This window comes from Hyla sarda, chromosome 5 (assembly GCF_029499605.1).
Source record: "Hyla sarda isolate aHylSar1 chromosome 5, aHylSar1.hap1, whole genome shotgun sequence".
In the NCBI taxonomy this organism is placed as follows: Eukaryota; Metazoa; Chordata; class Amphibia; order Anura; family Hylidae; genus Hyla; species Hyla sarda.
The window spans coordinates 39242858-39266516 of record NC_079193.1 but is presented as its reverse complement, the minus strand read 5'-3'; the positions used below and the strand labels follow the sequence as shown (position 1 = coordinate 39266516).

Genomic DNA, 23659 nt, shown 5'->3' with positions numbered 1-23659 from the left:
TGCCAATCTCTTCCTTTTCTAGGATATTTGGTCTCTGGCCAGGGACTACAGATGGATCCAGACAAACTCTCTGCCGTCTTAAATTGGCCACGCCCCTCCGGACTCCGTGCTATCCAACGCTTTTTGGGGTTCGCCAATTATTACAGGCAATTTATTCCACATTTTTCTACCATTGTGGCTCCTATCGTGGCTTTAACCAAGAAAAATGCTGATCCCAAGTCCTGGCCTCCTCAAGCAGAAGACTCCTTTAAACAACTCAAGTCTGCCTTTTCTTCGGCTCCCGTGCTCTCCAGACCTGACCCTTCCAAACTCTTCCTATTGGAGGTTGATGCCTCCTCAGTAGGAGCTGGAGCTGTTCTTCTACAAAAAAATCCTTCCGGGCATGCTGTCACTTGTGGTTTTTTCTCTAGGACCTTCTCTCCAGCGGAGAGGAACTACTCCATCGGGGATCGAGAACTTCTAGCCATTAAATTAGCACTTGAGGAATGGAGGCATCTGCTGGAGGGATCAAGATTTCCTGTTATTATCTACACCGACCACAAGAACCTCTCCTACCTCCAGTCGGCCCAACGGCTGAATCCTCGCCAGGCCCGGTGGTCTCTGTTCTTTGCCCGATTTAATTTTGAGATTCACTTTCGTCCTGCCGATAAGAACATTAGAGCCGATGCTCTCTCTCGTTCCTCGGATGCCTCAGAAGTTGATCTCCCTCCGCAACACATCATTCCACCTGACTGCCTGATCTCCACTTCTCCTGCCTCAATCAGACAGACTCCTCCAGGAAAGACCTTTGTTTCTCCACGCCAACGCCTCGGAATCCTCAAATGGGGTCACTCCTCCCATCTCGCAGGTCATGCGGGCATCAAGAAATCTGTGCAACTCATCTCCCGCTTCTATTGGTGGCCAACTCTGGAGACGGATGTTGGGGACTTTGTGCGAGCCTGCACTATCTGTGCCCGGGATAAGACTCCTCGCCAGAAGCCCGCTGGTTTTCTTCATCCTCTGCCTGTCCCCGAACAGCCTTGGTCTCTGATTGGTATGGATTTTATTACTGATTTACCCCCTTCCCGTGGCAACACCGTTATTTGGGTGGTCGTTGATCGATTCTCCAAAATGGCACATTTCATTCCTCTTCCTGGTCTTCCTTCTGCGCCTCAGTTGGCTAAACAATTTTTTGTACACATTTTTCGTCTTCACGGGTTGCCTACGCAGATTGTCTCGGATAGAGGGGTCCAATTCGTGTCTAAATTCTGGAGAGCTCTCTGTAAACAACTCAAGATTAAATTAAATTTTTCCTCTGCATATCATCCCCAGTCCAATGGACAAGTAGAAAGAATTAACCAGATCCTGGGTGATTATTTGCGACATTTTGTTTCCTCCCGCCAGGATGACTGGGCAGATCTCCTTCCATGGGCCGAATTCTCGTATAACTTCAGGGTCTCTGAATCTTCCTCCAAATCCCCATTTTTCGTGGTGTACGGCCGTCACCCTCTTCCCCCCCTCCCTACCCCCTTGCCCTCTGGTCTGCCCGCTGTGGATGAAATTTCTCGTGACCTTTCCATTATATGGAGAGAGACCCAAAATTCTCTCTTACAGGCTTCTTCACGCATGAAGAGGTTCGCGGATAAGAAAAGAAGAGCTCCCCCCGTTTTTTCCCCTGGAGACAAGGTATGGCTCTCCGCTAAATATGTCCGCTTCCGTGTCCCTAGCTACAAGTTGGGACCACGCTATCTTGGTCCTTTCAAAATTCTGTGTCAAATTAATCCTGTCTCTTATAAACTTCTTCTTCCTCCTTCTCTTCGTATCCCTAATGCCTTTCACGTCTCTCTTCTCAAACCACTCATCCTCAACCGTTTTTCTCCCAAATCTGTTCCTCCCACTCCTGTTTCCGGCTCCTCGGACGTCTTCTCGGTCAAGGAGATTTTGGCTGCCAAAAAGGTCAGAGGAAAAAATTTTTTTTTAGTAGATTGGGAGGGTTGTGGTCCTGAAGAGAGATCCTGGGAACCTGAGGACAACATCCTTGACAAAAGTCTGCTCCTCAGGTTCTCAGGCTCCAAGAAGAGGGGGAGACCCAAGGGGGGGGGTACTGTTACGCCGAGCGCTCCGGGTTCCCGCTCCTCCCCGGAGCGCTCGCTTCACCTCCTCCGCTGCAGCGCCCCGGTCACGTCCTCTGACCCGGGGCGCTGCGATCCTGCTGCTAGCCGGGATGCGATTCGCGATGCGGGTAGCGCCCGCTCGCGATGCGCACCCCGGCTCTCCTACCTGACTCGCTCCCCGTCTGTTCTGTCCCGGCGCGCGCGGCCCCGCTCCCTAGGGCGCGCGCGCGCCGGGTCTCTGCGATTTAAAGGGCCACTGCGCCGCTGATTGGCGCAGTGGTTCCAATTAGAGTTATCACCTGTGCACTCCCTATATTACCTCACTTCCCTTGCACTCCCTTGCCGGATCTTGTTGCCTTAGTGCCAGTGAAAGCGTTCCTTGTGTGTCCCTTGCCAGTGTTTCCAGACCTTCTGCCGTTGCCCCTGACTACGATCCTTGCTGCCTGCCCCGACCTTCTGCTACGTCCGACCTTGCTTCTGCCTACTCCCTTGTACCGCGCCTATCTTCAGCAGCCAGAGAGGTGAGCCGTTGCTAGTGGATACGACCTGGTCACTACCGCCGCAGCAAGACCATCCCGCTTTGCGGCGGGCTCTGGTGAAAACCAGTAGTGGCTTAGAACCGGTCCACTAGCACGGTCCACGCCAATCCCTCTCTGGCACAGAGGGTCCACTACCTGCCAGCCGGCATCGTGACATTTGTATTGGTGACGCCAGGGCGTGGTTTATCCTCTGCACCACCCAAACGTATGCCGCTGGATCCTGGGCTAGGCACAGGGCAAATAATGACTCCGATGCCAAGTTACGGAACAACGGCAGCTTTTTCTGAGGTAGACAGGTGTAATAGTCTTGACAGCTCAGTTAGGCCCAAGGAGGTGACCAGTGATTTCAGAGACTTTAGGGGCTGCTGGGACTTGTAGTGGATTTGGACAATTTGCTGCAGGCCCACACTGACTGTATGCAGACTGATCTTGACTGACTTGACTGAGACTGACTAGACTTCACACCATATGTAGCTTACCAGGTTTGACTTTCCCCTGTAGGGCACTGGATTGGTAGAAGTGTGGCGGTGTGGTAGGCCTTGGGTCTCCTCTGGACTCCAGACACTCTCTCCAGGTCTTGACTGTACTGTAGCTCAGCAACAACTAACTAGCTAGCTCCTCCCAGGGTGTCTATGGGGAGACTCTGGAGGGGTCCCATAGGTCACCCTATCTGTCACGTGATCACTGGTACCTTCCTTGGTTACAACACTTGTTTAACAGTATTTAAAGGCACATAACCGTATAAAGACATTATAATAGATAACACAAGGTATAATTAACCATTTACAAGACATAGATTAAAGAGGGACTCAGGGGACACCACAATAGAGTCCGCCTGACAGCAAGGGTACAGGGGTGCAACTCCTGTACTGGGCCACCACACTTGGACTTCTAGATTGTAGAATAGTGCCACCTGGTGACCAGTTAATGGCAGAAGTTGCCAGCACACCTCTGTCCGGCTTATATTCCATATATTTAAGTAAGACTGTCAACTCCCAATAGGCCTTTGCCTAGATTAGAGGCAGCACCATTTCTAGCCAGTATATAATTTGTATATGGTATTATTCAACAGATTTCTGCTTTGCAGTCTTTATCTTCATTTGCAGTTCTCCCGGAGCTGGTGGGTAGAGCTTCCTCCTCCCCCATCCATATACTTGTATTGTTTGTCTTGCAGAACGGGACAAAGCTGAGCTGATTTTAAACAGTGGAATACAGTCTTACAGGGGAGGGGGAGAAGCTTAACAGGGTACACTGCTGCTAGACATTTTATCCCCTTAAGGACTGAGCCCTTTTTCACCTTAAGGACTCGGCCATTTTTTGCAAATCTGACCACTGTCACTTTAAACATTAATAACTCTGGAATGCTTTTAGTTATCATTCTGATTCCGAGATTGTTTTTTTCGTGAAATATTCTACTTTAACGTAGTGGTAAAATTTTTTGGTAACTTGCATCCTTTCTTGGTGAAAAATCCCAAAATTTTATGAAAAATTTGAAAATTTTGCATTTTTCTAACTTTGAAGCTCTCTGCTTGTAAAGAAAATGGATATTCAAAATAAAAAAAATTTTTATTCACATATACAATATGTCTACTTTATATTTGCATCATAAAATTGATGAGTTTTTACTTTTGGAAGACACCAGAGGGGTTCAAAGTTCTGCAGCAATTTTCCAATTTTTCACAAAATTTTGAAACTCGCTTTTTTTCAGGGACCAGTTCAGGTTTGAAGTGGATTTGAAGGGTCTTCATATTAGAAATACCCCATAAATGACCCCATTATAAAAACTGCACCCCCGAAAGTATTCAAAATGACATTCAGTAAGCGTTTTAACCCTTTACGGGTTTCACAGGAATAGCAGCAAAGTGAAGGAGAAAATTCACAATCTTCATTTTTTACACTCGCATGTTCTTGTAGACCCAATTTTTGAATTTTTGCAAGGGGTAAAAAGGAAAATTTTTTTACTTGTATTTGAAACCCAATTTCTTTCGAGTAAGCACATACCTCATATGTCTATGTAAAGTGTTCAGCGGGCGCAGTAGAGGGCTCAGAAGGGAAGGAGCGTCAAATGGTTTTTGGGGGCATGTCACCTTTAGGGTGCCCCTATGGTGCCAGAACAGCAAAAAACCCCACATGGCATACCATTTTGGAAACTAGACCCCTCGGGGAACGTAACAAGGGGTAATGTGAACCTTAATACCCCACAGGTGATTCACGACTTTTGCATATGTAAAAAAAAAAATAATAATTTTTACCTAAAATGCTTGGTTTCCCTAAAGTTTTACATTTTTAAAAAGGGTAATAGCATAAAATACCCCCCAAAATTTGAAGCTCAATTTCTCCCGATTCAGAAAACACCCCATATGGGGGTGAAAAGTGCTCTGCTGGCGCACTACAGGTCTCAGAAGAGAAGGAGTCACTTTTTTTGAACGAAATTTTGCTCTGGGGGCATGCCGCATTTATGAAGCCCCTATGGTGCCAGGACAGCAAGAAAAAAACACATGGCATACCATTTTGGAAACTAGACCCCTCGGGGAACGTAACAAGGGGTAAAGTGAACCTTAATACCCTACAGGTGTTTCACGACTTTTGCATATGTAAAAAAAAAAAAAATTACCTAAAATGCTTGGTTTCCCCAAAAATTTACATTTATACAAAGGGTTAAAGCAGAAAATACCCCCCAAAATTTGAAGCCCAATTTCTCCCGATTCAGAAAACACCCCAAATGGGGGTGAAAAGTGCTCTGTTGGCGCACTACAGGTCTCAGAAGAGAAGGAGTCACATTTGGCTTTTTGAAAGCAAATTTTGCTCTGGGGGCATGCCGCATTTAGGAAGCCCCTATGGTGCCAGGACCGCAAAATAACCCCACATGGCATACCATTTTGGAAACTAGAGCCCTCGGGTAATGTAACAAGGGGTTAAGTGAACCTTAATACCCCACAGGCGTTTCACGACTATTGCATATGTAAAAAAAATAAAAAAAATTTTACCTAAAAGGCTTCTTTTCCCAAAATCTTTACATTTTTAAAAAGGGTAAAAGCAGAAAATACCCCCCAAAATTTGAAGCCCAATTTCTCCCGAGTACGGCGATACCCCATATGTGACCATTAACTGTTGCCTTGAAATACGACAGGGCTCCAAAGTGAGAGCGCCATGCGCATTTGAGGCCTAAATAAGGGATTGCATAGGGGTGGACATAGGGGTATTCTACGCCAGTGATTCCCAAACAGGGTGCCTCCAGCTGTTGCAAAACTCCCAGCATGCCTGGACAGTCAACGGCTGTCCGACAATACTGGGAGTTGTTGTTTTGCAACAGCTGGAGGCTCCGTTTTGGAAACCGTGGCGTACCAGACGTTTTTCATTTTTATTGGGGAGGGGAGGGGGGCTGTGTAGAGGTATGTGTATATGTAGTGTTTTTTACTTTTTATTTTATTTTTTGTTAGTGTAGTGTAGTGTTTTTAGGGTACAGTCGCACGGGCGGGGGTTCACAGTAGTTTCTCGCTGGCAGTTTGAGCTGTTGCAGAAAATTTGCTGCAGCTCAAACTTGCAGCCCGATACTTACTGTAAGCCTCCGCCCATGTGAGTGTACCCTGTACATTCACATTGGGGGGGGACATCCAGCTGTTGCAAAACTACAACTCCCAGCATGCGCTGACAGACTGTACATGCTGAGAGTTTTAGTTTTGCAACAGCTGTAGGCACACTGGTTATGTATCACGGAGTTTGTGACCTTACTCAGTGTTTCAAAACCAGTGTGCCTCCAGCTGTGACCTTACTCAGTGTTTCAAAACCAGTGTGCCTCCAGCTGTTGCAAAACTACAACTCCCAGCATGTACGGTGCATGGTGTAAGGCACACCGGTCGTGAAACACTGAGTTAGGTAAAAAAAAAAACTCTAAGTTTCACAACCAGTGTGCCTTCAGCTGTTGCAAAACTACAACTCTCAGCAGTCACCGACAGCCAACGGGCATGCTGGGAGTTGTAGTTATGCAACCAGCAGATGCACCACTACAACTCCCAGCATGCACTTTAGCTGTTTGTGCAAGCTGGGAGTTGTAGTTATGCAACAGCTGAAGGTACACTTTTCCATAGAAAAAATGTGCCTCCAGCTGTTGCAAAACCATAAGTCCCAGCATGCCCATAAGGGAATGCTGGGAGTTGTGGTGGTCTGCCACCTGCTGTTGCCAAACTACAGCTCCCAGCATGCCCTTTTTGCATGCTGGGAGCTGTTGCTAAGCAACAGCAGGAGGCTGTAACTCACCTCCTGCTGCTGCTCCATCGCAGGCTGTCCCTCGCCGCCGCCGTCGCTCCTGGGGCCCCGATCCCAACATGGACGCCGGGGATTGGGGTCCCCAGCACCCGGGGTCGTCTTCCCGCACCCGCTCACGCCCTCCGGAAGAGGGGCGGAGCGGGTGCGGGAGTGACGCCCGCAGCAGGCGCCCTGATTGGTCGGCCGGTAATCCGGCCGACGAATCAGGGCGATCGTGAGGTGGCACCAGTGCCACCTCACCCCTGCAGGCCCTGGCTGTTCGGGGCCGTCAGAGACGGCCCCGAACAGCCAGTAATTCCGGGTCACCGGGTCACTGGAGACCCGATTGACCCGGAATCGCTGCAGATCGCTGGACTGAATTGTCCAGCGATCTCCGGCGATCGCCGACATGGGGGGGCATAATGACCCCCCTGGGCGATATGCCGGGATGCCTGCTGAACGATTTCAGCAGGCATCCGGCTCCGGTCCCCAACCGGCTAGCGGTGGGGGCCGGAATTCCCACGGGCGTATGGATACGCCCTCGGTCCTTAAGGACTCGGGATGCAGGGCGTATCCATACGCCCTGCGTCCTTAAGAGGTTAAAGGGGTACTCCCACGGAAAACTTTTTTTTTTTTTTTTTTTTAAATCAACTGGTTCCAGAAAGTTAAACAGATTTGTAAATCACTTCTATTAAAAAATCTTAATCCTTCCAGTACTTTTTAGGGGCTGTATACTAAAGAGAAATCCAAAAAAGAAATGCATTTCCTCTGATGTCATGACCACAGTGCTCTCTGATGACCTCTGCTGTCCATTTTAGGAACTGTCCAGAGCAGCATATGTTTGCTATGGGGATTTTCTCCTGTTCTGGACAGTTCCCAAAATGGACAGCAGAGGTCAGCAGAGAGCACTGTGGTCATGACATCAGAGGAAATGCATTTCTTTTTTGGATTTCTCTTTAGTATACAGCCCCTAAAAAGTACTGGAAGGATCAAGATTATTTTAATAGAATTGATTTACAAATCTGTTTAACTTTCGGCACCAGTTGATTTAAAAAAAAAAAAAAAAAGGTTTTCCACGGGAGTATCCCTTTAAGGGAGAAGATGTCTGATCGTGGGGGTCCCGCTTCTGGGCCCCCCCCACCGTGACCTCCTGCAGCCCTTGGCGTTAATGGACGTGGCTTGTCCCTCTTTGATCTCTGCAAAAGTTGGGAAGTAACTAAATGTCCTCCCAAAATATTCATATCTGGCCTTTTTATCGGCTCTCCAGCTATTGCAAAACTACGACTCCCAGCATTCCCTGACAGCCTTCTGTTGTCCGGGCATGCAAGGAGTTGTCGTTTTTGCAACAGCTGGAGAGTCACAGGTTGGGGAACAATGTCCTAGGGAATGGTCCATCCTCCTCCGTCTGCTGGAATCCATACACTCAGTAAATAGTCTAATGTGGCGGCTCCCTCCGCAATTAATTCAGTATTAAAGAAGATAACTAGAGCAATATTTCTGTGCATGATATGGCGGGTGATGTATCTAGACTCCCCGCCAGCTGGGCCAAAGCCATTAGCCAAAAGAAATCACTGTACATTATTAAATGTCTGACTACTCCCAGGCAACTACTTTGTTCTCATTATGAATTTCCCAAAGCAACACACAGTGGGAATCCGCAAACTCTTCTTCCTACATGTGCCAGGGAAAGTGAACTATAGTAATTGGTACAGGAGGATGTCGGGTCATATGGGCTTCATCTTTGTCTTGTAGACATCTGGAGACATTGAGACATTTATCAGTTAGTTGCCTAGGGGAAACTGCATGACGGCAATTCCATAATATATATATATATGTATATATATATATATATATATATATATATATATATATATATATGTATATATATATATATATATATTGTGATGGATGAAAAAACTCACTTTATAACAAGAGGCAACCCAATATAAAAGCTCTACAGCAGTGTTTCCTAACCAGGGTGCCTCCTGCTGTTGCAAAACTACAACTCCCAGCATGCTGGGAGTTGTAGTTTTGCAACAACAGGAGGCACCCTGGTAGGCAAACATTGCTGTACAGACTGGGAGAACTGGCATATGCCGTATTATGTGAATCCCCCCCTCGTGTGGCAGAATACAGAATGCCAGAAATTCCTACAGAAATTCCAAAATACAACATATAGGGGAACATTTACCAGCCTGACCTAGGCTGTGTTTCCACTTTTTTTTGTCTACACTTTGAAGGGTATTTATGAAACCTTTTACCCAATAATTTTGGCTGTACTTTGTTACTTTTTTTTTTTTTTTTGGTGCAGTGGTTTTTCGCGACAATGTTTTGCGCCAAACCCAATAAAACATTTTTTTTTACAAAAGTGACATTGGAAGTCGTGATTTAAATTGAAATCATGCAGTGCTCAGGAATTCATTATTTTTTATTTTACTTTTCTTTTTGTGGCATTTTTTTGGTGCATCTACGTTTATTTGGGGCGCAATTCTACACCAGTCCTCAGATGGCTTAGAAACTGACATTATTAAAAAGTCGCACATTTGTCGCAAAGGTTAAAAAGTCGCACAAAAATTTGCAGAGAAAAGGGATCAGCACCAGATTTATCACTTGCCCTGCGCCGTGTAGGAATTTGGTGCAGGTACACAGTTTCCAACACGAGAATTAATGGAGTAAAAAGACGTTCACCTACACCACTTTTCACTTGTGCATTTCAGGGGGATTTGGTTAGCAGATGCATTGGTTGGTGCTCTTAATCTGCGCTACTTATAACCCCCGATGTAGTTATGACTACTAACAATGATTATTATTAATAATAATATTAATAAAAAATAAATATAATAATAATATTAATAAAACATTAATATTATAATAATATTAATAAAAATAAATATAATAATATTAATAAAAAATAAATATAATAATATTAACAAAAAATAAATATAATAATAATAATAATCCTATTAATAAAAAATAAATATAATAATATTATTAATAAAAAATAAATATAACAATAATATTAACAAAAAAATGTATATAATAATATCAATATTATTAATAAAAAATAAATACAATAATAATAAATATAATAATAATAAATAACTATAATAATAATCAATAAATAAAATAATAATATTAATAAAAAATAAATATAATAATAATATTAATAAAAAATAAATACATATTAATAATAATATTAATCAAAAATAAATATAATAATACTATTATATTATTATTATTATTAATATTACCGTATTAGCAGTAGTAGTAGTAGTAATAATATCATATATTCATAAACCTCTTGCAACACAGAAGGTTTTGCATTGTGCAAAAATCTACGCCACTAATAAATCTCCACCATACAGTTAGCACTAATAACAATTAATAATAATGCATATTATTATTATCATTAATATTATTTTTATTATTATTATTATTATTATTATTATTATTATTATTATTATTATTGGTAGCAGTAGTAGTAGTAGTAGTAGTAGTAGTAGTATTCATATTATTTTTATTGTTCATATTATTATTTTTATTAATAATAATAATAATCATAATAATAATAATAACAACAATAATAATCATACTGCATTTATTATCAATTATTATAATATAAATAATAATATGAATTATAATTATTAACCATAATAATAAGACAAATACATATTTGCGCAAATAACAGGACGCATGAAACGTGAACGTCTCACTGGATTTCATTTGCGCAAAAATAATTATGCAATGATCTGCAAACCCCAAACGCCTGCAAGCACACAGCAGGAGAAACCAGAACCGATTACGTGAAAATAGAGCAAAGTTAGATGATAACTAAATAAATATAAAATGTAATTAAAAACACACACAACGCAATTTAGCAGTTGATAAAACCTCCCCAAAATGTTTTCGAGGGGCTTACAATCTCCCTTATAAGAAAAAAGCCATAAGACAGGGACAAGTCGCTGTGGTCTCATTGGTCGCAACCTCCTGCGATTTCCCAGTATCAAGCTGGAAACATTACTTGGTAGGAACTGAAACTCTATATCAGTGGTTTCCAAACAGCGGATTTCCAGTTGTTGCCAAACTACAACTCCCAGCATGCCCGGAGAGCCAAAGGCTGTCCGGGCATGCTGGGAGTTGTAGTTTGGCAACAACTTGAGGTCCACAGTTTAAAGATCACTGCCTTATATGATCCTGTTATACTGAGCAGATTGTACATACTTGTCTCTTAGTTGTCCGCAGTCTTTATATCCCATATCCCAGATATCCCGTCTGGATCGGAGACAGCTTTATCCATTTACAGAGAAACCGAAATTGTGAATGAGGGAAAAAAAAAATAATAAAAAAAAGTGGAAATATTTTCGTTCTTGTATCCCAATCCTGGTGCCCCTCTCTGCGGCTGCACCGTGACACTTCCTGCCTCCCCCCTCCCTTCCCTGCTCCTGTTATTATACAACAGTGTGAGGATGTTTGAGGAGAAATGGAACAGGCCTTAGAAGTCCTGAAACTTAAAGGAAAACATATGCAGGATTTCCTGCTGCTCCGTCCCTATGGTTGTGGGATTTCTATAGGATTCTTCAGGGGGCTCAGCTACTGTTCCTTCTTATCGCAAGTCATGATACCAGGAGACGGACGCCACCAATGGTCTTTTTCTAGGCTGCTAAATGCAGATTTCTTAAGAAAAAAAATGTTTTTTCATTATTCCTAAAACTATCACGTTATGTGACCGAAACATTTGAGAGGGGAATTTATCATTGGTCGTTGTGTATAGTCGCTATAGTCGCTTCTTGCAGCGTTAAGCTATGGTACTGAACCAGTCACATTGCAGAATGTCCATGCGGAATTTTGCAGGTATATAGTGGTATTGCCAGGGTTGGTGTCTCTTGGTTCAGTAAAAAATGGTGTCACCCCGTACCCCATGCCCCCCAAAGTAATTTTTTAGCCTGTTCTAAAAAATTATTCTGAATCTTTATATGAAAACAATAATATAACCCTGCCACACACTGTACTCTCTGAATATTATACTACCAAACACTGTACCCTCTGAATATAATGCTACCACACACTGTACTCTCTGAATATAATACCATACACTGTACCCTCTGAATATAATACTACCACAAACTGTACCCTCTGAATATAATACTACCACATACTGTACCCTGTGAATATAATACTACCACACACTGTACCCTCTGAATATAATACCACACACCATATCCTCTGAATATAATACCAAACACTGTATCCTCTGAATATAATACCACACACTGTACCCTCTGAATATAATACCACACACTGTACCCTCTGAATAAAATACCATCCACTGTACCCTGTCCTGTGCCCTCCACATAATAATGCCCCCTGTCCAGTGCCACTCACATTTAATGTCTCCTGTTCTGTGCCCCTGATGTATAAGCCCCCTGTCATGTGCCCCTGTGGTGTCCCAGCACCAATAGCTGTCCTGTGGCTTTCGACTGTCTCGGGCAGCTTTGCAGCACAAGGTGTTTATCCCAGAGTTTCACATTTAAATCAATTATTTGCATATTATAATGTCAGATAATATATTTTCTTAAATTAATTCTATTTTGGTCATATGTATATATGTTTCCATGTTACTGTACCTTTAATTGAGAGCAGTGAACCCCATGTGACCCTGCCTGCCAATGGGAACCCCTAATGTGTCCCCTGTAGAGTGTAGTGCAGGGAAGGAGGACGTTCATGACCCTGAGGAAAAGTCTTCATTACCTTGACAGGACTACATTAAATACCCCCTGCATATGCCCCTACATTAAATACCCCCTGTCCTGTGCCCCTCAGATATGTCCCCTTTCATGTGTCCCCCAAGTTTTATTAATGCCTCCTGTACCATAGTGCCCAAAATATAGTTAAAAAAAACAACAGCAATTATAGATCTAGAGCAATTGTATGTGTTATACAGCTCACCACCGTGTCTGCTGTGTCACGGACACGTGTGGACCGCACGTTGTAACTTGTAAAGAGAACGGAGAAGACCCAGCACAGCGGCATACGGTAAAAACACTTGCTTTTTATAAGCTTTCACATGGACATCAGTTCACATCAGTTTGGACAACAGAGTGATGCGTTTCAATACTGTACCAGTACCATGTGCCAGTATGACTAAGGCAGACACGTCTACAGAAACGCGTCACTCTGTTGTCCAAACTTATGTGAACTGATGTCCATGTGAAAGCTTATAAAAAGCAAGTGTTTTTACCGTATGCCGCTGTGCTGGGTCTTCTCCGTTCTCTTTACAAACAGCAATTATACTCACCTAATCCACGTTCCCACGAGCAGGTCTCTCCCTTGCTTCTTGCTTGCTGTGAGCCGTGGGGACAGGATCTCCGGGCAGGCACAATGACATCACATCATCGTGCCGGCCTGCTGGGGATCGCGTCTCTGCAGCTCACATGCTGCAAGCAAGAAGTGTCTGCAGCATGATGTGAATTCGGGTAGAAGACAGACATGGTGCACATCTGCAATCTTGCACAATGATCTGATTGCTTCTCAGCATAATTTCAAAAACTAACAGGTTGTTAGTATACGTTTTGATCAAAATACAAAGCCCACTCGCCACGTCAAGGCCACCTATTTAGAGTGGGTCCCTAACGTCCCTAGCATAAAATGGCGTAGCACTGGGCGGCGACCACCACCGCCGCGACACTAATGCCCACAGGGGGAACGACCCACTGGCAGAGCGGCCCCAATGCCACTCAAACCAGTCCATGGGTCGCACCTCCCCGCAGACACGGCAGCAACGGACGCCGCACAGCACCACACCAGTGTGAACAGGATGTTACAGCACACTTACCATGCTCTCCCAGTCAAACTGGGAGGCTGCCAGGAAAGAAAAGGCCCATGTGTAGCTAACTACTACTTATATAGGGTTGGGCTGAGGGGGTGGGGAAGAGTGCAGACAACATGTTCAAACAAAAACAAAAAAAAAGAGGGGATAGAAAACACTATGTGAATTCAGGTAGAAAACAGACATGGTGCACATCTACAATCTTGCACAATGATCTAATTGCTTCTCAGCATGTGTCTGCAGCATGTGAGTGAGCGTGAGTGGTGGAGCGGGAGTTGACAGCTCCAGCTCCACCATTCTAGTGTACTGCCTTTGCCTCTTGCTTGCGTTGCTGGGGTGACACCATCGCGGGATTACTTCCCGCTTGATGGTGTCACCCAGTGTGGTCTGCAGCCCCCACCCAACGCCACTGTAGATATATTCCGCATCGACATTTCACTGCAGCAGAGTCCCATTGAATTTAATGGGATTCTGCTGCACTGTGCACACGGTTTAATTTCCCCGTTGCAAATCCCGATTCTGGCGTCCGCAAAAAGAATAGACATGTCAATTCTTTCGCTCGGAAGTGCATTGCCGTCTATGAGACAGCGCATTTCAAAGCCATCCTAGCGCCCGCCAGATTATTAAAACGTGCAGAATGTCCGCACATGTTTTCTGTGCGGACATTCCGCTCATTTAACGCCATGTGAACGTGGACATAAGGGAAATTGATTAAAAGTTTGCACGATGTGTGATAAATTTTTACGCAAGTACTCTAAAAAAGGTAGTGAGATTCCGATTAACATGTAACAAAAGGCCTTTTCTAGAGCTCTGCTTGCGTGGTGTAGATTTGCGAATTTTTTGAACCATTTGCATCTTGTGGACTGCCTGCATTACCAGTGACAAACGTCTATCTAGTCAGTTTGGTAGAAAAAAAAAATCACTTGCGATACAGGGATGTTAAAGGAGTATTCCGCTGCCCCAGCGTTCGGAAGATTTTGTTCCGAGCGCTTGGAGCTGGCAGTGGGGGAGGTAGTGACGTCATGGCCATGCCCCTTGTGATGTCACACCACACCCCCTCAATGCAAGTCTATGGGAGGGGGCGTGGCAGCTGCCACGCCCCCTCCCATAGACTTGCATTGAGGGGGTGGGGTGTGACGTCAGGAGGGGGCGTGGCCGTGATGTCACAACCGCAGCCGCCCACACCCAGCGTTCTAAATGAATGCTGGGTGATGCACAGAGATCGTGGGGGTCCCCAGCGGCAGGACCACCGTGATCAGACATCTTATCCCCTATCCTTTAGATAGGGGATAAAATGTCTAGGGGTGGAGTACCCCTTTAACAAATTTGCTAAAGTTTGTCCAGCTGTCCAGGCATACTGGGAGTTGTAGTTTTGCAACATCTGGAGCTCCACACAGCAATCTTTAGCAAAACTAGATCGGTAGTACCTATGTAGGGGGTGTATTTTGACATCAGAAGGTGATGTTTCTGTAACTATTGATGCGTATTATTATTATTATTGTTGTTATTATTGTTGTTTTTTTTATGTAACTTCAATACATAGAAATTCATATACAATTACATATTCCAGTGGCCTCCAAACTGTGGACCTCAAGGCAACTGTGGACCTCCGAGCATGCTGGGAGTTGTAGATTTACAACATCTGGAGGTTCACAGTTTAAAGACCGCTAATATAGGGTTTCAGTTCCTAGTAAGGGTCTGATAATGGACAATGTATTCAGCTTGATAGAAGAAGAGGGTACATTGCAGGAGGTGCTAACCAATGTGAACACAGCGACTTCTCCTGGCAGGCTGGGAGTTTTAGTTTTGCAACAGCTGGAGGCACACTGGTTGGGAGACACTGTACTAAGCCCTCTTGGTCCATTAACAGAGGAAGCTTTGTGATGTTTCCCTTCTCATTAGACTTGTCCATGCACACTGCGGAATTTCCAAACTGAATTTTACATGGAAATTCCAATGCAGCAGAGTCCCATTGCTGTCAATAGGATTCTGTTACACAGTGCACACTGGGGAATTTCAGTGGTGTAACTTTACGCCGCTGAAATTCATCCGACTTAAGAAGGAACAGAAATGCATTGCCGGCTATGAGGATAGCATAGTACACTATGGGTATAATATAGTCCCAGGAGCATTTCAAATTGCTCTCACTCTGCATTTAAATTGGTTAAAGGGGTACTCCGGTGAAAACCTTTTTTCTTTTAAATCAACTGGTGCCAGAAAGTTAAATAGATTTGTAAATTACTTCTATTAAAAAATCTTAATCCTTCCTGTCCTTATTAGCTACTGAATACTACAGAGGAAATTCTTTTCTTTTTGGAATTCTCTCTGATGACATCACGAGCACAGTGCTCTTTGCTGACGTCATTATAATAATAACTCTTTATTTATTGTTGTCCTTAGTGGTATTTGAACTGTGCTCGTGATGTCATCAGTGTTCAGAAAATAAAGGAATTTCCTCTGTAGCATTCAGCAGCTAATAAGTACTGGAAGGATTAAGATTTTTTAATAGAAGTAATTTACAAATATGTTTAACTTTCTGGCACCAGTTGATTTAAAAGAAAAAAGGTTTTCACCGGAGTACCCCTTTAAGTCTGTAACCCACATATTTTTTTTTTATGTTGCCCCTTCGTGCAGGTTGGTACTTGTTTATGTTCCCTTCTGTAAACCGGACAAATAAAGAAAAGTCCCTGGAATGCGCTGTAGACGTGAGCTGACATTTCCTGCGGTGTCCGTCCGCTGTGATTTAATTATTTGGAAAATCCCTCAATGGTGCAATTGGCTGGAAACAAAATATCTCAGAGAAGCAGCATGTGGCCCAAGCTGGTCAAAAGAGACTGGATGTGCTCTCTGGCTATGTAAGTACTGATCCTATCCAAGGGAAATATACATTCATTATGTCCTATTGAAAACGCCTCGAGGGGACCTGACATAGCTGATTTATAGGAGACATCAAGAAGACGAGAAGGTTCAGTAGATGTCACCCCAAACATATACAGTGATCCCTCAACATAAAATAGTTTCAACATACAATGGTCTTTTCTGGACCATTGTAACTTGAAACCAGACTCAACATGCAATGCTACGGACAGTCCAGATCTGCGAAACGTGTCAATACCCGGAAGAATTGACCAATCAGAATGGGCATTCACTGGTAAAACTCCTGTATTACTGAAGCGTATGCACTGACAGGGAGGTACTACATGTTCTGCACTACTCTTAAAGGGGTACTCCGCCCCTAGACATCTTATCCCCTATCCAAAGGATAGGGGATAAGATGTCTGATCGCGAGGGTTCCTGCTGTTCTCAGTAGCGGCACCCCGCCGTCATCACAGCACAGAGGAAAATCTCTGTGTGTGATGACGGGGCAATACAGAGGCCGGAGCACCGTGACGTCATGGCTTCGCCCTCTCGTGCCATCACACCCCGCCCCCTCAATACAAGTCTATGGGAGGGGGCGTGGTGGCCATCATGCCCCCTCCCATAGACTTACATTAAGGGGCGGGGCGTGACGTCAGGAGGACGTGTATGTTATAATCTAGTAGTGGGGCGGCCTGACATATTTGGCGGCCTGCGCCCCTCCTGGGTGTGCGCCGAGCTCACCAATCAGTAGGTGCGCCACTGCCTATACTATATACTACTATATAGTCCAACATGCTGGGAGTTGTAGTTTCGGTTTGGGGCAGCTGCTGAGCCACAGGCTGTATGAGGGCATGCTGGGAGTTGTAGTTAGTAACTAAAAGCGATCAAAAAGTCCCATCAAAACAAAAATGGTCCTGTTAAAAACTACAGATCGGGGGCCCTCACACAGCAATGTATAAGGAGAAAAAAAAGTTATAGGACAAAATCCCCCCCCGCATACGTGTATCCTTTGATGTTAGGCATATATAATTAATTATGCAAATTAGCATGGCTGGTATTTTTTTTTCCAGGAAAGGTGGCAACCCTGGCTTGTACACATTGGCCCTCATTTACTGAAGTCCAACCAACTCTTTTTCTCGGTTATTGCGCCTTAATTTTGGTCGCAACGTCTGTGCGACACAAATTTTGCGACCAAATTTTTGTCGCACAACCGACATTTTAGAAAACACTCGGAGTGGTTTTATTTTTTACTCTAAAATGAGCATGTTTTATGCAAAAATGGGCGCTTTACCGCCAAAAAAACTAAAATACTCGGAGTACTTCCAAAATCACTCGATAAAAAGTGTGAGTTTGCCTCACACCATAACCGACAGCCAAGAGGCCGGGAGAAATTCCAAAAATGGAGGGATTTCTAACAAGGGACTGTTTGCCATTGTGTTTGGTGTGAAAGTAACTTGGTTTATCACCGGAAAACATTTTGTACAGTTAAACACTTTTTTGAATAAAGTATTTAATGCTTTGGTGATATATATATATATATTTTTTTTTTACATTATAACACCTGAATAATTGTAATTAATGAAACTGTTTATAAACAAACTAGTCCACAACCTTTTGACTCACACAAATACATTTTTATTTATAAATGGTCTTTAAGGTTTTTACGTGTTTGGAGTTTGTGCGACACAATTGACTAGTGCGACACAAAAAAAACGTGCGACAGAAAAATTACCAACATGTGTGACAGATTAGTAAATAATGCAATATGTAGGTGGAGTGGCTCCTAATATAGCAGTTGTGGATCCCAATGTGCAAAGTCTGATAATGCTGGTCAGTAGCTAGCCGGGGTAACCCGTAGCAACAATCTGATAGTTTGTTAAGCAATAGCAATCAGTCATAGAAATGAATTGCCAGCATAAATGCAATTGATAGATGACTGCACTGTTTCAACTGAGTGGAACAGTAGCGCTTAGATAATGGAAAACGATACTTTGTATTCTCACCACTCCGGGGCTGCCACGATGTGTATAGCAGGGGACGTAGCGATCGCCTCCAGATGCCTGCGATCTCTCAGATAAGAACACTGCCTGGAGACTCGGCCGTCTCCCAGAAGGGCAGTGTCGGACAGCGGTGGTCTCCCGGTGGCGGTCCTGCAGCGCTTCAATTGCTGAATAGGTGTAGATACCTGCGACGTCCTCGTGGCAGCGAGGCGCGCGTGTGATAGGCCGGGTGGCTGATAGATGCCTCTCCTTTAGTCAGCGGGGTAAGAAGCCAACATAAGTTGAATAAATGCTGATTGTGGTGGTCACAATGTCTTTGAATAAATGCTGGACGCGTTTCAAAACTAGCTCAGTTTTTTCTTCAGCAGCAGTATTATTTTCTATATTTTTCTATATATTTTTATTGCATGATATTTGCATCTATTTATTACTATTAATTTTGTATTATTTTACCGTGAATACTGTGATTTCACAAGGGCCCTGTGAGTCACTGGTACCACTATATAATATACTATTCTAAATACCAATAAATCATTGCTATTTTATACTTACCATTGGGATCCACTATCTTTGACCTTTGAGCCCCAATTCCTTTTTGTCCAGATTAGTAAATAAAATGGAGTGATATAGAAAACACTCCACAATAAACACTCCACTTTTAGTAAATGAGGGTCATTGTATTTTATGCTACTGGTTCTATCACTGGTTAAAAGCGACTGGTGTTTGGTTAAGGAGATATCTGTGGAGGAGAAAATTTCAACTTTAAAAGGGGTTGTCCACCTTCTTTTTATAATTTTTTTAAATAAATCACATGATGTCTCTAAGCTCCGCTCCCACTAAGTCTTCGGTGCCTACATGCAGGCTTATTGGGGGAGATTTATCAAAACCTGTCCAGAGGAAAAGTTGCCCATTGGAGGCCTTGTTAAAAATGAAAGAAGCGATCTGATTGGTTGCCACGGGCAACTGGACAACTTTTCCTCTGGACAGGTTTTGATAAATCTCCCCCATTGTTCATACATGGTTGCCTATGAAGGAGCATGTGACAATACACGTCACTCTACCTCCTCCACAGGGACATGTACCGTCACGTGCCCCTCCATAGGCAGCCATGTATGGACAATGAGCCGTTTCGGGTATGTGTATAGCCGAAGACTGAGTGGGGGCGAACCCGGGTGATGTAAGAGAACATGGCCTCAGGGAAGCCTCACAGTGTACGTAACATCCTCACAATGTAACATCTTCATAATCACAGCAGTGATTTTTTTTTATAAAAACATAAGAAAGGTGGCCAACCCCACTAAACCCACAAGCGCCCATTGAATCCGGGTATATCTAATGCCCTGTCCAGGGTAAACGTTTGCCTGTCATATGACATCAAGTTATAGAACAGAGGACATGGGGAGATTTATCCGTACAGAGGAAAAGCTGAGCAGTTGCCCATAGCAACCAATCAGATGGCTTCTTTCATTTTTGAAAAGGCCTCTGAAAACTGAAAGAAGCGATCTGATTGGTTGCTATGGGCAACTACTCAGCTTTTCCTATGGACAGGTTTTGATAAATCTCCCTAATGGTGTTTTGTTTTTGTCTTTTAAGAGTCGAGGTACATGCTCTATACCCGACTGCATAAAAAGTGCACAAGAATGCAATCTATGACAAGCCCTTCACCAAAAGGAGAGGGGACCCCCACAAAGCTTCCCTTTCAAGCCAAAAGGCACCTAGATCAATGTCCCACCTTCGCAGAAACTCAGGGAAAACCAACAAATTGGACAAAAACCTCCAGGAAGGACACATAAAGGGGCGCCATACCCCAAAAATCTTTGTAACAAAAAACAGGGAACATGGTGGTTTTGTATGTGAGTATTTCAGAAGGTCCCACCATATACTGTCTTATCTCCTGCATGGTAAATGTAGTATTACATGGCACTAAGGGGGTAATGTGTCAACTTGGGGAGATGGTCAAGCTGGAGTAGGGAGTTTTATAGGTCAGGCAATGTTCCCTGGGAATATGCAGATGACATTCCACTCCAGGGGCAAAAGATCTGGTTCTCTAGTGCTACGTCCACTAGGTGGCACTAGAGAGCCAACTTCTTTCCTTTTGGAGGAGTGATACTTTGCATAACACGTAGTAACAGTTGTCCATGTAACACATGGATCTCTCAAGTCCACCAGTTCGGGAGCGGTTCTGGCCCAAGTGGTGACTCTTATCTATGTTGTCTCTATGCACTAAGATGGTTTATGGACAGGATTTTTTTTAATGAAATATAACCTTTAAACTACAATGAAGATCCATGTTCCTTCTCAACCACTATCCTATAACTCACATTCGCTCTCACATTCACATCCACAAGATTTCTCTGGAGCAGCCGAAGAAACAGAAACAAAGAAAGATCAATCATCTGTGAAAGGGCAGGAACAAGTCCATAGCCTTAAAGTATTCCGATCAGTTAAGACGTCCTGTTCCTCACTTAACTTCCTTCTATATCTTTCATGCATGAGCATTTGAATTCAATAGAAGAGATGAGTAGTTTCCAACCCCCTCTGGTGCCACTTATCTAAGGGGAAATGATAGAATCAGACAGGAAGAATCCAACACGTCTCATATATTCTTCTCACATCTACTGAAAGACAAGGGTCCGATAGACATTAGATTATTGGTGGATCCAGACAAAAACAGGGATATGCCAAACTAATATATACGGACAGCGTCAGATAAACACCTTCCATTAGGAAGATTAAAGGCACCCGTCATAGCTATCTAACCTCCCATGCTTATGTCTGGTAGAGATAGTCTAATTGTTCTGAAGGACATCAGAGAGATACAGATAACTAATGTATTTTGTGTCTTTGCTTTAAAGTGAATATCCAGTCTTCAATATCAATTTGTTGTTTTCTTTAATTTATTTATTATTTCCTTTACCTAAATAATGTTAAATCAGATCCTGGCCATTTAACCATTTAGCCACCTAGATACAGCAATCTTAGCGACAGCGGCATCTAAGCAGTTATAGGTTCATGGGGTGCCGCTCCGTTGCCGTGGCATCCATGGGCTTACAAAGGCCACCCTATCTGTCATGTGTGTGAGCCTAGTTAGTAGAACATTAACAGGCAGAAATAATGTCCAGCACTATATGGCACTGTGTATTTAGTGAGCAAGAAAAGGATCACATAACAAGGCCCCTTGTTAGACGAATAAATTGTGTAAAAATAAAAATAAAAACAAGCCCCTACACAGTCCTATTGATAGGGAAAAAAAAGTTATGGGTGTCAGAATATAGCAATCCAAACAATTATCTTATTTTTACCTTTTTATTGTGCAAAAACAGTAACACTATATAAATTTGGTACCATCATATTTGTACTGTCCTGCAGAAAAAAAGAGAATGTTTTATTTAAAGGGGTAGTCCGGAGGGATTTTTTTTTTTCAAATTAACTAATGGCAGAAAGTTATACAGATTTAGAAATCTTACTTCTATATAAAAAATGTTTTATCTTTTAAATACTTATTAGCTGCTGTATGCTCCAGAGGAAGTTGTGTAGTTCTTTCCAGTCTGACCACAGTGCTCTCTGCTGCCACCTCTGTCTGTATGAGGAACTGTCTGGAACATGAGAAACTATTCATAGTGAACCTGTCATGACCGACTGGGGGACAGGGAGAGTGAGCCCTAACTGACATTAAAAAGACTCTCCCTGCCTACTTGCCCATCCATCCTAAACGATGGATCGACAACTGGCCGCCGGTACCTTCCTGCGCTAAAGTGCAGTGGCATAAAAACACATAATATACATAGTCGGTCACAGACCAGAAACGGAAAACAACTAGACAACCAGATATATACCAAACAGGATACAAATACTAACAGGGCAGAATATAAAGAGGCAAATTGATAAGGAAACATAAGACACTGTTCACACTGGGACACAGAGCAAACAAACTGGACACCCCACTCCACAAAAGGAGTAGCCATTAATAGCGGACACACTCCACCGTGTGGACAAAATGCTGACCCAGTTGGAAACGGAAATATAATAAATGAAACACTAGACTAGAACCGGATGAGGCTGAATAGACTCCAGAATACCAAACAGGAATATAACATACAGAGTACAAGCAAGACTCAGACATAGTGTGAACAGCGACAAAGCTAAACAGACATAATCCTAAAAGCGACTTGACTGGATGGGATTTTAGATACATCCCTTCCTCTCTAACCCACTCTTAACCACGTAACAACCCCTTCTCCCAATAGAAAAGACACTGACACCTGCTGTGGGAAAATTGGGCCGTGTGGCCCATTTATTTAACAAACCAATAAATAACATTTGAATATTTACATATAAACATAACCAAACTGGAGGGCACTCCCCTCCCCCAACCGGATTTGTGCAACACGCTTCTTACCCCTGGCCGCGAGCCCCTGGCCCAGGGGCACCCCGGTAAGCTTCCGCACAATCCCTCGAACTCCTGAGGCCCAGAACCACCACCAGGAGGCCCAATTGAACCATCTCAAACATTTATCTTTCAAACTATTAACTCCCCCGGGACCCTTTCACATGCCTCCCCCTTATCAGAATCCCACCCACCAAGCGTTTAAAAAAGGGCGGGCGGGCGGGACCTTCTTCTCGCTTCTACACGCCGACTGGTGAGTACCCTCCCCCCCTGGGGCACCCCCCTATATACACTCCTCCCCCTCCCCTCCAGATGACCTCTCTTTCACCCCACTATCGAGCCACCTGCTACTGTCCCTTAAAGGAGCAGCAGCCATTTAACCCTTTAACCCCCATTCTCTTGAAATATACCTCTAACCCCATTAACCCTTACTAACATCTGGGAGGGCCACTAAAACCCCCGTCAAGACGCCACTACGCCAGGGGTTCCCCCGCTCCGTTTGCTCCCAAATTTAACACAGACTAAAATACAAGGAGCATGCTATATAACCATGGTTAAAAACCCAGATAAAATGACAAGATAAATTCAAGGTAAATGCTCTAGTAGACATAGTCAGAATATAAACACAAAGAGACATAGTAGTATTGCACTGAATAACCAGCACCAGAATGCAGGAGAACTCTGGCTAAATAACGCCACCCGAGTTCTCA

The 23659-nt window shown here is 43.6% G+C and overlaps 1 protein-coding gene across 7 annotated transcripts in view; it reads right to left on the bottom strand.

The window, feature by feature from the left end:
- The window catches only part of KIAA1217 (KIAA1217 ortholog), a 692495-nt gene that overhangs the window by 428739 nt on the left and 240097 nt on the right, over positions 1 to 23659 (bottom strand). Inside the window, exon 1 of one of the 7 annotated variants that reach the window (XM_056519295.1) lies at positions 11099 to 11197. The exons of the other annotated variants lie outside the window; for them this stretch is intronic. The gene's annotated coding sequence lies outside the window, so the exon portion shown is untranslated. Of the gene's footprint in view, positions 1 to 11098; positions 11198 to 23659 lie in introns of those variants that run through there. 7 annotated transcript variants of the gene reach the window in all.